The 17,583-nt window shown below is 45.5% G+C and overlaps 1 long non-coding RNA gene across 1 annotated transcript in view; it reads left to right on the top strand.

The window, feature by feature from the left end:
* The window catches only part of LOC146810644 (uncharacterized), a 68,870-nt gene extending 54,779 nt beyond the window's left edge, over window positions 1-14,091 (top strand). The window contains exon 3 of the long non-coding RNA XR_014965710.1: window positions 13,215-14,091. This is a non-coding gene — a long non-coding RNA (uncharacterized LOC146810644). The remainder of the gene's footprint in view (window positions 1-13,214) is intronic.
* Window positions 14,092-17,583: the final 3,492 nt, after the last annotated feature.

Here is a 17,583-nt window from a genome sequence, read left to right as displayed (position 1 = left end):
AATACTCCAAGCACTATCCATACAGACATCTAACCACTTACATACTAGTAATTCACTCCTCAAATTAACGAAGTTCTACCCACGCAGTCCAGGAATCCCCCTGTCAGTTCCCATGCAGTCCTCCAATCACCCATCCAGCACCATATACTTATCCAATCATTCTGCTAATAGTCAGGCACTTATAAATTTAATACGCTCTCTCCTTGCAGCACTGTAATCATCCAGTCACTACCCATGTACCCATACAATCACCCACGCACTAACACATGTAGTGCTACAATCACATGTGCACTACCCATACAGTCCCCTAACCACCTACACACAGCTCATTTACACGTTCATATTCCCAGGTACTAACCATGCACTCCAGCAATCACACTGTCACTCTCCATGCACCCCTCCAATCACCCAGCCACTACCATGTACTAATCCAATCACTCCGTCAATACCCACGCACTTTTAAATTCACTATGCAGTTTCATTGCACTACTCTAATCATCCAGTCAGTACCCATGTACTTATGCAATGACCCAGGCAGTAACACTTCACAGCTACAATCACATGTGCACTATCCATGCAGTCCTGTAACCACATAGACACTGCTCATTCACACTCTTTCAATCACTCAACCACCACTTATATACTAATGCAATCATCCACGTATTATCCATCCACTCATGCAATAACTCACAGATTACAGATACACTTGTACAATGATGTAGGCAGTACTCATACACTCATACAATTACCATGTGCTACCCATGCAGTCTTTGAATCAATCATGCTGAACACATATACTCCAGCAATCATGCAGACATTAGCATGCAGGTATTTCTGTTTATAAACCAGATAATGTAGTTTTGAAAATAATGTAATTTTTTTGGGGGTGTTTTTGGAAAACCGAAAAAAGCAACAGGCTAAAGTCTTAACTTTTGGAATTGTAAAATCATTCAAAAAAAAAAAATATTGCAGCGATGGTTATTTGCTGCAGAACAAACAGCATCCCCAGATTGTTCACCACAACATAGTTTGGCGTTGCATTTTATGCATAGCTGTTTTAAGTTTCCAAACTCTGAGCGTATGTCCGGCCCTCGAGATGATGTACTTGACGTTGCTGAAGTACTGGGACCAGCTGCCTGGTCACCTTGTTGCATATTTTGTTGTGCACGTCGCATCTGCTCCCATGCAAAATGTCTGGGGTGGATTGTCTGGAGGTGCTTGTACATGCGCGACGCGCCACAAGAGTATTTTTTGTCACTACCTCTAGACAAAATCCGTGGACAGAGAGTACAACTGACCTTCCTTGCGTTGACTTTCTTTTCACCATCTGGGATGATGAAAAATTTCAAGACGATAGATTGTGGTCTCTTTTTCGGAGGTGGTTCTTCTATCGCTTCTTCATTAGAAGTATGTTCTTGTTGAGGATTTGAAGAAGACATTTCGAAGTCTTTCTAAAAACACCCTAAAAATGTATAAGCTAGATGCAAAAACACAACAGGTGTCTCTCCTGTGAAGCTGCAGTGAGAATGACTAAAATGGGTGGGATCCTTCAACCCTTAGAATGGGAAATCTTATGAACCAATGAAATGCTGTCTTTTAAAGTTAGATGGTAGTCGCGCACCCCGCGCGCAACCAGCGCACCCGACGCAAATTCATGAATACATATTTAACAATAATATAAGTTTAGTACAAGTAAAAATATATTGTTTTTATAAATAGATTAGATAATCTCTTGCCCCCATGTATACATTAAAGTTAAATATATGTAGTTATAAATCATGAAAAAAATTTGTAGGGGTCGTGCACCCGGCGCGATCCCTCACGTATATGACGTTGCGTGGGGCCAGGCACTGTGCACCCGTCACATATTAAACGCGCACATGACACGATCCGATACGTATATGATGTTATGCGGGGCCAGAGATCGTGCACCCGTCGCACACCAAACACGCATCCTTCACGACTTTAGCAATATGGCAGCTTCAATCTGCTCACCCACCGAGATCGGTACACGATGGGTGCGCAACTCCACTTTTTCCTCATGAAAAAAAATATATATATTTTAGAACACAAAAGACATTACATAATTTTGAAACATAAATAAATAATTAAACAACATAACAATTAAAAAATATCACACAAAAAATAATTTACATAAAAATAGAAAGTTTTTAAAATATTAAACTTACAAATTAGCAATTAACCTTTGAAATTCACTGAAAAAAACCACAGGTTTCAGGGACGTTATAGTTAGAAATTTTCATTTAAAAAACCTTTGAAATCCACTGAAAAAACCATAGGTTTCAGGCACGTTATAGTTAGTAATTAGCATTGAAAAAACCTTAGAAATTCACTGAAAAAACCATAGGTTTCATTGACGTTATAGTTAGTTGGACATTTCACTCATACAAAACCAGAGAAATTCCGCCGTTATAGTTAGTTCTGCTAACTATAACTCGCGCCCCCGCAATGCACTGCTGATGACGTCACATATTACATCATTCATGACATGGTCAGTGACATCACTAATGACATTATCCACGGGAAAATCTGATGCACCTCCTCACACTCTAATATAACCTTTGATACACCCACTCTAAAATACAGACTACCATTTTCGAAACCATCGACACACCGATACCAGTTACTACATATGCACTCACTGATTCCTAGGTCTACACACACATCCACTCATTCACCCATACAATCACTCATACATGCAGTCACTCATCAATACAACACTATCATATGCACTCATACACCTATACAGACACTCACACACCGCCACTCATCCATGAAGATACTCACATACCTAGTCAGTCATCCAAAGAATCAATCACACTCCCATTTACTCACCTATACTGTTATACACACACCACCTACTTATTTATACAGATACTAACACATACTTACTCTCTTATGTAATCACTGGTACAAGTACACACTCATCCATACAGCCACTCTCACAAGTTCTGACTCTCCTGTATAGTCATTTATATACTCCAACTCTCACATACACTGCCTTTTACATAAGTACTTACTTGGAGATGTACCACTGAGACATCCATTTACTCACCAACACACCCATACACACACTCAATCACCCATACAGCTGTTTCCACAAGCACTCTTGAACCCATATACCCAGTGAATCAATCACTCACACATCTATGCACAGAGTCACACACCTCCTACCCACCCACACACACACACACACACACACACAGTCTCCCATACAAATACTCAGGCAACCATTCAATAACCCATATAGACACTCATGTAGCTACTGATCAACCCATGCAGCAGCTTACACAACAACAGACAGACTGATACAGACATTCACACAGTTTAGTCACTAACCCATGCATTCAGTAAGACACATTTAATCACTCACTTATACAGTCAGTCACGCACCTATTAAATCCTCCATCCAGACACTTATACACCCACTCATTCTTCAATACACCTTGGCATATATATATAAAACATATTTAAACTTTACAGAAACACACAGTTTCTGGATGATGTCATCAGTGATGTCATTTGAGATGTCCTCAGTGGTGTCACTGACCATGTCATGAATGATGTAATATGTGACATCATCAGCAGTGCATTGCGGGGGCGTGAGTTATAGTTAGCTGAACTAACTATAACGGCGGAATTTCTCTGGTCTTGTACGAGTGAAATGTCCAACTAACTATAACGTTATGAAACCTATGTATTTTCAGTGAATATATATATATATATATATATATATTCACTGAAAAAACCATAGGTTTCACACATGTTATAGTTAGCTGGACATTTCACTCGTAAAAAACCAATGAAATTCCCCCGTTATAGTTAGTTCAGCTAACTATAACTTGCGCGCCCGCAATCCACTGCTGATGACATCACATATTATATCACTCATGACATGGTCAGTGACATCACTGATGACATCACTGATGTCATCAGTGATACTATTTTTATGAGTAAGTGAACTTGAGTGTGTATAACCGCATAGGTGAGTAAATGGGAGTGTGATTATTTGCATGACTGAGTAGGTGTGAGAGTACCTCTATGGATGATTGGTAGTGTGTGAGTGTCTATATAGGTGTATAAATGCATATGATAGTTTTGTATGGAGTGACTGTAAGTATGAGTGACTGTACAGGTGAATGAGTGGAGGTGTATGTAGACCTAAGAGTTAATAATTGGATATGTAGTTATTGGTATTGCAGTATGTATGGTTTTGAGAATGGAACTCTTAAATTTTGAGTCGGTGTATCAAAGGTTATATTAGGGTGTGAGAAGATGTGGTAATTTATCACATGGATGACGTCATCAGTGATGTCATCAGTGATGTCATTTGAGATGTCATCAGTGATGTCATGAGTGATGTCACTGACCATGTCATGAGTGATGTAATATGTGATGTCATCAGCAGTGGATTGCGGGCACGCGAGTTATAGTTAGCTGAACTAATTATAACGGGGAAATTTCATTGGTTTTTTACGAGTGAAATGTCCAGCTAACTTTAACATGTGTGAAACCTATGGTTTTTTCAGTGAATTTGCAAGGTTTTTTAAATGCTAATTCCTAACTATAACGTGTGTGAAACCTATGTTTTTTTTAGTGAATTTCAAATGTTTTTTAAATGCTAATTCCTAACTATAACGTGTGTGAAACCTATGGTTTTTTAAGTGAATTTGCAAGGTTTTTTAAATGCTAATTTATGAATGTATTATTTTTTAAATATTTATTTTACAATAAGCTACCTATATATATAGTTATAGATTAACTTTATCCTGTAATATGGAATGGCTCAGTTTATTTTTTTTTATTTGGATAGAGTTGAACAGCATAGTTAATATCTTCTATAAACTTATAAACACTTTAAAAAAACAATTTTTTTAAGGGTTTTTGTCCGTGCGCGCACGATGCGCGCACGGTGCGTGCATGCATACGTGCTCCGTGTGCGCATGCGTACGTGCTCCACGTGCGCATGCGTACGTCGTGCGTGCTCCGTACGCGCATGCGCACGTCCTCCGTATGCACGTGCTCCGTACGCGCATGCACACGTGCTCCGTACGCGCATGCGTGCGTGCTCCGTGCGCGTACGCGCATGCGCGCGTGCTCCGTGCGCATACGCGCATGCGTGCGTGCTCCGTGCACGTACGCGCATGCGCGCGTGCTCCGTACGTGCATGCATGCGCGCACGGCAAGTCATGTGATTTAGAAACAACACTTTTCATTGGTTTATAGTAGATTCAGGGCATGTGATTAAGAAACAACACTTTTCATTGGTTTATAGTAGTTTCAGTTCCAGAAACTTCCAACACCACACCCACTCCCCTCATTATTACTTCTGATTCCCTGGGAGAAGGAGCTGAGCAGCTTTTCCAGTACTCCAGTACTTGAGAATGGCAGAGCAGCAGTCATCTTCTGGGACTGAGCAGGAGACCCTTGTGCCACAGAGACAGAGGAAACAGAAAAACTCTTTTATATGGCAATTTTTCACTTTTCCAGAGGGGCAGAAGAAGGTGAATGCTCCAAAAGTCACCTGCACTCTTTGTGATCGTGTCTTATCAAGAGGAGATCCTAAAAAGAAATACTCTTTTAGTATCTTCACTATGATCAGGCACGTTAGAGATGTACATCTTGTGGCTTATGCTCGAGCTGCTAGAGAAAACCCTCCAGCAGCTCAGCCGAGCACATCCGCAGCAGCTCAGCCGAGCACATCATCGGCAGCTCAGCCGAGCACTTCATCTGCGGCGGCAGCTTCACCTGCTTCTGTTCCTCTGGATATACACCCTCTGTTTAAGAGGGTGCACATACGGTGCAATGCGTGCAATGCTCTTCTCTCTTATGGGGACACCAGCATTCCCCTAATAGTGAGCAAGATACAGCAGCACACGTGCGGCACCCTATAATTTTTGCCATTTTTTTGTTCCTCTGTCCCTCAATTAACACAACGGCTCTTTTTAGAGCCACCTAACATCTAAACACTTAAATTTGATTTTTAATTTTATTTTTTTATGATTTTTTTTCCGCCGTGCGTACCATGCGCGCACCCCGCGATTTAAAAAAAAAATGATTTTTTCACCCTTCATGGTCCTTCAGGGACCCCCTGACAAAAGCTAGGGGGTCAGGAACTCTGTACCCTGCCCCCTTTTCATGTTCTCCACCTTTCTTTTTCACTGTCACACACAAAATGGCGGACAACACTTCCTGATTTCGACCGATTCGAATGTTGACTGACATGTAACCACCAATCAGAATTACGCTCGCGCACGGCACCGTGCGCGCACGGTGCGCGGCTATAGATATTTATGTACTTTTAACTGCAATTTTCTCAGGAACTACTGAACAGATTGACACCATATATGCAAAAGGCACATCCCTGACCTGAGGACTACCTCTTTGCCAAATTTAAAGTAATTCTGTTCAGCCGTTCGGGCTGTACCTTCCACTAAAGGTCCTATGGGAAAATGCATGGGGAAAACGTGTTTTTGGACCCCCCTTTTTTCTCAGCCCCCGCTTGACGAATCACCCCGAGACTTCCAGGTTAGGAGCTGAGCGGAGCGCCCCATTAGTTTTGAAAATTTCGCGAGGATCCGTCAACCGGCGCCAAAGTTATTCAAAATAGAATTTTCAGATTTCCTATGGAAACACGGTCCTAACTATAACTATCTACTGGCGACCGCCAGTAGATAATATATATATATATATATATATATATATATATTCACTGAAAAAACCATAGGTTTCAGACATGTTATAGTTAGCGGAAATTTTACTGATAAAAAACCAATGAAATTCCCCCGTTATAGTTAGTGCAGGCAACTATAACTCACGCGACCGCAATCCTCTGCTGATGCTAATACTGTATTTAGACACTTATTTGCCCATGTCTTCTTCCATAAATTTTTAGCTATACATATATTACAAATATTTTTTTTTCATAAAGACACATATGTCATCAGCAGAAGATTGCGGTCGCGTGAGTTATAGTTGCCTGCACTAACTATAACGGGGGAATTTCATTGGTTTTTTATCAGTAAAATTTCCGCTAACTATAACATGTCTGAAACCTATGGTTTTTTCAGTGAATTTGCAAGGTTTTTTAAATGCTAATTCCTAACTATAACGTGTGTGAAACCTATGGTTTTTTCAGTGAATTTGTACGGTTTTTTAAATGCTAAGTTACTTTACGCCATTCGTGGCGTGCACGCCCACTTAACGCAGTTCGTTCCGTGCGCGCACGGTGCGCTTCGCGCACCGTGCGCGCACAGTGAGCACGCGGTGCGCTTCGCAGTTAGTGCCGTACATGCAAGGTGGGCACGCAGTGCGCTACGCGCACCGCGTGCCCACGTTACGCACCGTGCGCACATGGAGGACATATTATGCGCTTCCTTGTGATAGGTAATCTGTTAAATTTAATTTGTAAGTGATGACAATAATATGCCATGCACAGAGAGTGTTTTTTTTTTTTATTAAAATTTTTAGCGTAAGCGCACCGTACGCGTACGGTAAGCGTAATCGGCGAAATTTTCAAAAAATAAAAATTTACCGTTTTTGGCCTTGGGGGATCTTTGAGGACTCAACTAACATGGCTATGTGCATGGGCGCTGTCTAAACAGCCCCTTTATATGTTTTTTGCCTTTGTTTACAGCCCCCCCTCAGAGTGCGAGAGAGAAAATGGCGGCCGCCGCTTCCTGGTTTCGACCGATTCGAATGTTTACTTAGATGTAACAGCCAATCAGAATCGCGCTCGCGCACGCCACCGTACGCGTACGGTAAGCTTACGGTAAGCGTACCGTAAGCTGGCTCAGATATATATATTGATTTAAAGGCTATTTTCTCAGAATCTACTGAACAGATTTACACCAAACCTACAAAAGGCACTTCCTTGACCTGAGGACTACCTCTCTGCCAAATTTCTAGTAATTCTGTTCAGCCGTTCGGGCTGTAGCCCTGTCTAAAGGTCCTATGGAAAAATGCATGGGAAAAACGCGTTTTGGGACCCCCCTTTTATCTCAGCCCCCGCTTGACGAATCCCCCCGAGACTTTCAGGGTAGGAGCGGAGCGTAGTGCCCCACCTATTTTGAGAAATTCGCGAGGATTCGTCGACCGGCGCCAAAGTTATTCAAAATAGAATGTTGCGGATTTCCTATGGAAACAGGGTCCTAACTATAACTACCTACTGGCGACCGCCAGTAGGTAATATATATAGATATATATATATATTTTTTTCAAACAAATTGCCCGGAATTATATTCAGCAAAGCAAATCCTCTAATTTAGCAGGGTGGGCTGCACACAAGAGAGCTACTTATAAGTAGCTGGAGAGCTACCAGTAGCTGGAGAGCTACCAGTAGCTCACAAGCTATTCAGAGAAATCTGGGCTAGAGCTTTGTAAAGTGATCCACTCATCACAAACTGCGCTATGTGGCATCTGTACTGCTTTTAAACTCAGTTATCTTGGAAGCTTTCTCAGAGGCAAGAGCATTTACGCAGGCATGAATTGTTGCAATTTTCATTTCCCTTGTTCAGTCGACAGTACTAACAAAATGTACCCGATGCAAGCATGACCGGGCTCTTCACCTAACCCCAACAGTGGCTTGACCTATACAGCTTCTGCTTCAGCACCAGGATGCCCTCCTGGATGAGTTGTGTGCTACAAAAAAAACCATAACATATCTAAAAGTAGCAGAAAAAAAACACTAAGCACCAACCACAGGCAACTGGCCACGCTGACAAGAGTAAGATTTCAAGCCAACCAAGTGTGGGCCAGATACAAGGATCAGGTTCATCCCGGTCACAAAGTTATCTTGTCCCTTAGACACTTTTATGGGGTTGAACTTTTTCAGTAGGGCCAAAACGTTGACTGGATCCGAAGAAGGACTAGATGATGATGAAGAGCTGCTGCATAAGGTCTCAGTGACGATAGGAGGCTGCTTGGCATTGGGCCCGGTGAAGTCATCAATGAAGATAATCGGCGTTGCTCAGAAGCTGCTCTGCATTGAGTCCATTGAGGCTGTCAATTAGGTATTGAAGTTCTCTAGCCCAGCCGGGATCCAGCTCATTAACCTCTGGAAGGTGGCAGGAGCATTCTTTAGTCTAAAGGGCATCAATTTAAACTAAATGTGGCCCTCTGGAATGAAGGATGCCAACCTTCCTTGGCTCCCTCAAAGGCCATACCCTGACATCAAGTTAAAATTACTGAAGAACTTGTCAGTCCTGAACTGATCAATGAGCTCATCAGTTATAGGGATAGTGTGAGCATCAGTCCTTGTGAATGAATTGAGACCCCTGTTGTCCACATAGAATCTTAGTCCTGGGGTGGTGCCCGATGAGGCAACCTTGGGTACCTGTGCCACTGGACTGGACCAGGGACTACAAGAGGACTCAATTACCCAAGCTCCAACATCTTGTACACCTCATCTTGGTTGCTAGCTCACACTTTGTCTGACACCCTGTACATTCTATTTTTGATAGGTATGCTTTTCCCCATGTCTATGTCATGGGTACACCGGTCAGTGAAGTAAGTGAGAATAGAGGGGTAAACAGCCCCAGCAACTGGTGACAGTGCTTCTGTTGCTCTTTGGTCAGTGTAGGGGAGAGGATGACTCCTTCCACTGACCTATCTTGGTATCTGAAAGACAGGAGGGCTGAGGGGGTTCACTCTCCTCCTCCTCACCACCATCTGTTGCCAGGAGCATAGTGACTTCGAACCTCTCAAAGTGGCTTTCTGCTGGGGTTATCATTATCTGCATCGGGAAACCCCTCGGGGTAGCTGCACGCATTATAAGTCTGACAAATAAATAAGTGGGGCTTGAGGCGGTTCACATCCAGTACCCATAAGGGGTTTCCTGGATGTCATGAGGTCCACCAGGTAGGTTCTCTTTCACTTAGAAGGGCAGGGTCACTGGTCCTGCAAGGCCCGGGGCTCTACAGACTCCATCACCTTCACCTTTTGCCTGTTGTACTTTTTGGCAACCAGAGTGGCTTTCTGGTTGTATCATTGCTTCATGACTTCCTGGCTGGCCTCCATGTTCTCAGTGGCTTTTCCAAAAGCGCGTCATGTGAGACCTAAGGGATAACATGTAGCTCACTACACCCTGTGAAGTTTCCTGGGAGCTTGCTGTCACCTCTCCTTGACAAGACTGAGAGGTCCTCAAACAAAATAGCTTAACATAAGTTAAAAGGGACTAAATCCCACTTTCTGAGGCACTTTCAGCAAAACAGCAGATATGGTAAGAGGACGTTCCACTTATGCCTCAAGAGTTCTGATAGGCCCATAATCATACCTTTCAGAGTCTTGTTGAATCTCTCAACAAGCCAGTTGGTCTGATGGTGGTATGGTGTGGTGAACTTGTAGGTTACTCCACACTCATCCCATGTTGACTTTAGGTACACTGGCCATAATAACATTACTACTAACTTTGTATTTAAAAAACAATAACACATTAAACACCATATTTTTAACTTTCTAACCAGCCCTTAATGACATAAAAATAAATAAACAAACAATATATAACTATAACATATAACTCTTCATAACAGCACTATCAAATCTCTAAATGCACAAAGGGGCCCATTAGGATGGCGGTCGGAAAACCACCCCGAGCGACATGGTGGCGGAAATCAACCGCCCGCTGGTCCCCCAGAAAAACTATTAGGATCAACCGCCGAAAAAATCTGACCGCGGCGGAACGAGGCAACGAAAAACCGCCCGTAGCGGTCGGATTCGCACCAGAAAATCACCAAAGCACTGCCATGACAGCAGAGACACTGCACGGAAAATTAGGATATCCCCAATGTGTCCGCAGTACGTTCCGCTGTTTACGACCTCCGCGGTCGGCAACAGTGATGAATGGGAGAGCCGGCGGAAAAGCTGTAACATAGCCACCGCTGCGGATGCTCCGTGACAAATATGGCGGTCGTCAGAAAAAACTCACAACAAAGGCCACAAAGTGCACACAGCAAACTAGTCATGCCCCCAAAAACACAGAACACACCCCAATGTCACAACCACATGGCAACTACAAAAATACAAATCCTAGGACAACCCATACAACACACCTGACAGCAATACCCCATTTGGACACACCCACATAACTGAGTATAAAACCAGTCCCTTCCCTGACCAAAATCCTTTGCAATACTCCAGAACTGAAGGGCCCAACACCAGAGCACAAAGGAGAGGCAAATCAACACACCATCACTACTCATACCACACACAGCACCACCACCACCACTTCCATATTCGCACCTCTAACCCCTCTGCACCTCACACACCATACACATCACCACCCCCAACCACTTATACACCTGCACCTCTAACCCCTTTGCACATCACACACCATGGCACCACAGAAACTGCCCAAATTCACAGAGAGTGAGTTGACAGTCATAGTAGATGAGATAATCAGAGTAGAACCACAACTGTTTGGTAACCTGGTCCAACAGACACCATTAGCCACAAGAAATCAAATGTGGGTAAGGATAGTTCACAAGGTCAATGCAGTAGGGACCACCCTGCGCAACAGACAGGAAATCATGAAGCGGTGGCATGACCTGAAGAGTGTTGTCAAATAGAAGAGGAGCAAGAACCGAGAGCTGACTCAGAGGACTGGCGGTGGCCCTCACATACCACCAAGAACATTCACTGCATGGAAGGAGAAGGTGCTTGCCATACTGCATCCAGAGAGTCATCACAGGGGAGTGCAGGCTGGTAAGTACAAACAAATGTAGACCATTACACAGCTATGTACTGTCCAGCACAACTACAACGCTACATCTCAGAGGCCCAAGTACATCCATATGCACCACAATATCCAACACATGTCCCACAGATGTAACATTCACTCCATCTGAATCAACCCAAAGGTAGCCAACATTTACAGGGTTGTATGTGTTCAGGCAAACAGCACTACAACTTCCACCATGCCTCCTGTCCCACCCATGAGCAGGATGGAGCACTCCACACCAACCCAGAAGCGGTTTGCAGCCATTGTATGGTTCAACCTCACCTAACAGGTAGGTAGCCATCTTCCCTGGGAAGGCTGTTTGGGGGTAGGAAGCCTGCACTACCACTCCCACTATGCCCCCTTGTTCCCCAGCTCATAAAGATGGAGCACACCCTCCCACCCAGATGCATGTGTCAGCCATTGCATTGTACACTTACAAATAACAGGTAGGTAGCCATCTTCACAGGGAGGGAGCTTTGAGTATGGGAGGCCTGCACTACTACTCCCACCAGGCCCCCTTGTTCCCCAGCTCATCAAGATGGATAACTCCCTCCCAACCAGATGCATTTGTCAGTCATTGCACTGTCCACTTCAAACTAAGAGGTAGGTAGACATATTATGCTTTCTTGTCCCACCCCAGAGCAGGATGGAAGCCTCCAGCACACACATACACACACATACACACACACACACACACACACACACACACACACACACACACACACACACGCACACACGCACACACACGCACACACACACACACACACACACACAGAGATGTGTCACAAATCCAAGCCACATGGGAAAACATAACAGGTAAGTAGCCAGTACATGCACCCAGCCATTCCTCTCAAAAAGCATGGTGCCATATGACAACACTAGCCCTCTCATTGAACAAATATACACACCGATCCTATTGCCACTCACAGTGTGCAGACAGCTAAGCAAATGAAACTGTCACAGCAACCAAAGTGTGACACACCAATTCACATGTAGAAGAAAGTCTGTTCACAATCTTGCACAGCACTGAATGCCATGTGTAAGTTCCATGGGGCCAGAGCAGCAAGGACCCTATGAAAACAAAGAAAGCATGGTTGGTGGTACAAATTCAGATATGCACATGACATGACAAAGGTATGCATGAGATGATAATGGCCAGTTCATGCTCAGATGTAACGTCTGCCAGGGCAGAGTAATCAACAAAGAGGCTTCACAGAAAATCTTTGTTGCGCTAGTCCCTAGATGGCAACATGTCCCTGTAATCACAAAATTTGCATGTGGCTCATGGTATGTTTTGACACCTCACACCATGGACAAATAATTTATGTACCTCAACATCATGTCAGGAGGCACATTAGTGCACATACAAACAATGTGATGATCAGTCAACTATGTGGTGTATAAACAGTGAATAATACACAGCTAACACAAAGCTTGCAGGCTGCACTACAATGACCGTTTCCCATCTGACCCACAGGTGACCAAGAACTGACTGCAGAGGACATCACCAGCAACCTGCAGAGCCAGTCTCTCCCCTGGAACATTGACTCTTGGATATTGATTCCTGGGATTCAGAGGACCAGGAGCTCGGAGCCGTCCCTTTTGGTGTGCCCGGCGCCACAGGTCCCAGGACCCCATCGTCACCTCCACCACATCTGCTGCAACACCAACCTCTCAGCAGACCCCAGCTGTTACGGCCTGTGCGTCCTCCACCATCACCACCACCAGTGCTGCCTGCAACACTCTCCCTGTCCCAGAGGATGACCACCCCACACCACCAACTGAGGAGGGCAGGGAGAGGATGTGGGGACCCACAGTGATGAGGCAACAGGTCCGTGGCAGCAGGGCAGGTGGGAGGGGCAGGGGCAGTCACAGACAAACAGGGCCTGGGACCGAAGCCGAGGACAACATAAACAGAGTCTTTGGGGCCTATGAACGGGCCCAGGGACGAACAGGCAGGTCAGAAGAAGATTCCAGTGAGCTCCTCCTGCTGATGAGGTCCATGGACACAAGCATGGGCCAAATTGTGGACCTGTTGGGCCAACTAGTGGTGGTACTGAGGGACAGGCCTGCACCACAACCAACACCTCCACCTCCCTCTTGTGGGCTGCAGGAGGACAGTTCAACATCCTCCCCTGCGGCCACAGAGAGGGGTGAGTCCTCAGACCCCACTGTCCCTACAGCAGAGGCCCCCCCTGCCAAGCGACGAAGGGGCCGTCCCAAGAAATCCATGGGAGTATCCCGTGGCAAAGCACCTGCCAAACGTCAGTCACGGAGCCAGCCATGATGGCAACACTCTTCACTACTGCATTGACTTTTTGGACTTTTCCTTCCCCACACTGCCTTGTGAATGGCATCTGTCTGTTGGACCGGGTCACCACATCAATGTGGTGACTACTCGATTCTCTCACTTACCATAACTGTCAACTCACTGCTTCACTAATCACCTCAATGTAATTGTTGACCCTCTCACATGTCACCATTGTAAATAAATGCTCCTTATACACATGCCGATGTTTCTGCTCCGTGTTTATTCCAGGATGTGCAGTCTTCACCAAGAACACAATCTACCAGGAGTATTGAATGTATGTATGCAAAGAGATGCTGAAGGGACCTAGGAAGACACTACAGAACAATATTCACTAGTCTGGGTGTGGCATTACAGACATCACACAACACTTACCATCTAGACAATCCATCATGCACACATCACAATTAGCAACAGTGCCAACATACACATCCTGTAGATGTAACAAACTACCCTGTCCCTGAAACATTGTCAGCCACCACTGAGTCAACAACCGGCTGCAGTCACAAAGCTCACATACACCTTGACAACAACAGCAACATCATCATACAATGGGTCCGTTGTACATCATTACTCACCTTCAAGTGAAGTAGTGGTTGATGATCTGCTGACGCAGGTCGACACCTTCCTCCTCTCCACTATCCACGTTACTGGACACGGGTTGGTTTGCAGGCAGGGGCCTTGGCTGCTCAACAGCATCCAGGAGCAGAGGGATCTCCTTGCGAATGGCCAGGTTGTGGAGCATGCAGCATGCCACCACAATCTGACACACTTTCCTGAGTGAGTACATCAGTGCACCTCCGGTCTTGTCCAGGCAGCGAAATCGTGACTTCAGGAGACCAAAAGTACGCTCCACCACAGGACGTATCCTCCAATGGGCATCATTGTAGCGGACTTCAGCTGGTGTCCTGGGATTCCGCAGTGGGCTCAGCAACCAAGGACGGTTGGGATATGCAGAGTCACCTAGGTGTTAGAAACACAGAGAAACATTGTAATGTTACTGTGGCAGAGGACAGCATGTCACACACACACACACACACAGCACGCTATTTGACTATGCATACTCACCCACAATCCATGCACGCTCAGGAAGCAGATTAGCCATCAACTGTGGTACAATGCTGTTACGCATGATGTATGGGTCATGGGCTGAGCCTGGAAATTTGGTACACACATGCGAGATGATCATACCCTCCTGACACACCACTTGTACATTTATGGAGTGGAAATGTTTATGATTCCTGTAGATGTGCTCAGATTCCTGTGGTGGAACAAGCCCAACATGTGTGCAATCAATGGCACCAACAACATGGGGGATGTGTCCAAGAGCATAAAAATCTCCCTTCATAGCCGTCAATTCACCTCCCCGAGGAAATGGATATATCTGTCCTTGTAGATCATCATAGCGGACAGGACATCCCGCAGCACCATGCTGAACAGAGGATGCGACATCCCACCTGCGCTGTACACCATGTGCTGGAATGATCCAGTGGCAAAAAAATGCAGGGCCGCCATCAGCTTAGGCGTGGGTGTGAAAACAGTTGAATATGTTCTGCAAGGCTGCAGGTGGGGCTCCAACATAGCACATAGGTTTTGTAGGGTGGCTCTATCCAGATGGAATTTCCGGATGACCTCCTCATTCTCCATGCCTGCCAGCACAGTGAAGGGACGATGCAGATTTGGTCTCCTCCTAGTTGAGATGAAAGTGGACACATGTCAATGCAATACACCATGAAATGTGTACCACATCTTACGTTTTGACTGACACAACGCCAACAATGACTGTCATCACAGTTCAGCTAACAGCACAACTTACATGTAGGGACACCTTCAGCTACACTACTCGTACACTTGTCCCCTGTCACACAGCAAGTACCTCCGAAACAGCATCTGACTATGAGAATGCACAAAGGGATATGGCCACATCTAGCATGATCTGGCCTGGGAGTATTTCACACAGCATATGTGTGAAACTGCAACACTACTGTCTCATACCTAGCTGCTGTACCTGCCACACCTTCAGGCGTAAGTTGAACATGGCACACATCAACAACACAATGACCACAGGCTGTGCCTAAACAACAAGTGTGTGCATGAGCCAAGAAAAGTAGACCGTCAAATATGCACATTGTTCATTAAGACATACATCACTGTGATTTTCACAGCACTTTCACACATTGACATGTGTACACATTGGAAAGTCCATCACAACACTGTTCTGTGTGCATGCCCATCAATATCACAAGTGACATGTGAGGGAGTACATGCCAATGTCCAAAATCACATACACAAACATGGCATGTGTAATCAGCAGTGGGGTAAATGTTACATTGGCATTGTGTGCACAATGATGTGACATTAATCATGTGGCCACTGTGCACTGTTGATAACTCCCCATTGGCCATTGACACAGCATGATGTGTCCATAGGTGCTGTCACAGTGCTCTGCCAACCAGATCACGGTCACTCATCAATGTATGGCACCCAAATCGGGGTAGCTACCGCCTGGCACCAGCGGTGTGTCACCCCCAATGCCCAAGACCCAATTGCGGGAGTAATAGTCATATACACATGCTCAAATGGCAGTTGGCATGCTCCGCCACCCAAATCACAGTCATTCATGGTAATGTATGGCACCCAAATTGCAGTAGCTACCGCCTGGCACCAGCGGTGTGTCACCGCCAATTCCCAAAACGCAAGTGCAATAGTGATAGGCATTTGAGTATTGCCAAATGGCGGTTGGCATGCTCCGCCACCCAAATCACGGTTATTCATGTTAATGTATGTCACCCAAATCGCGGTAGCTACCACCTGGCATCAGTGGTGTGTCACCACCAATGCCCAAGACACAATCGCGGTAGTGATAGGCATATACACATGCTCAAATGGCGGTTGGCATGCTCCGCCACCCAAATCACGGTCACTCATTTCAATGTATGGCACCCAAATCGCGGTAGCTACCACCTGGCATCAGTGGTGTGTCACCCCCAATGCCCAAGACACAATCGTGGTAGTGATAGGCACATACACATGCTCAAATGGCGGTTGGCATGCTCCGCCACCCAAATCACAGTCACTCATGTTAATGTATGGCACCCAAATTGCGGTAGCGCCTGTCTGGACCCTGCGGTGTGTCACCGCCATGGACCATGCCCTTACAGCCAATGGGAACCGCAATCGTGGTGGCCTAATGTAATTTTGAAAATCGCGGTAGGCGTGCTCCGCCACCCCGGAGCCGGTCATTGGATGCATTTGAAAAAGGCTGACCTGGAACACCAATTACAGCAGCTTAGAACCACTGAAACGTCCCCAGGGGGCAATATATGTGTGGGAAAGAGCCTCACATTTCCACAGCTCACAGAGCCTGCTGCCTGAAGACCCCTCACCACCACCTGCTGCTGCTGCTCCTGTCTCCAGAGCCTGCTGCCTGAGACCCCTCACCACCACCTGCTGCTGCAGCTCCTGTCTCCAGAGCCTGCTGCCTGAGACCCATCACCACCACCTGCTGCTGCTGCTCATGTCTCCAGATCCTGCTGCC

The sequence above is a fragment of the Triturus cristatus genome, chromosome 7 (assembly GCF_964204655.1).
Source record: "Triturus cristatus chromosome 7, aTriCri1.1, whole genome shotgun sequence".
Taxonomy (NCBI): domain Eukaryota; kingdom Metazoa; phylum Chordata; class Amphibia; order Caudata; family Salamandridae; genus Triturus; species Triturus cristatus.
The sequence above is the reverse complement of the archived record's forward strand: the minus strand, read 5'-3'. Positions and strand labels throughout refer to the sequence as shown.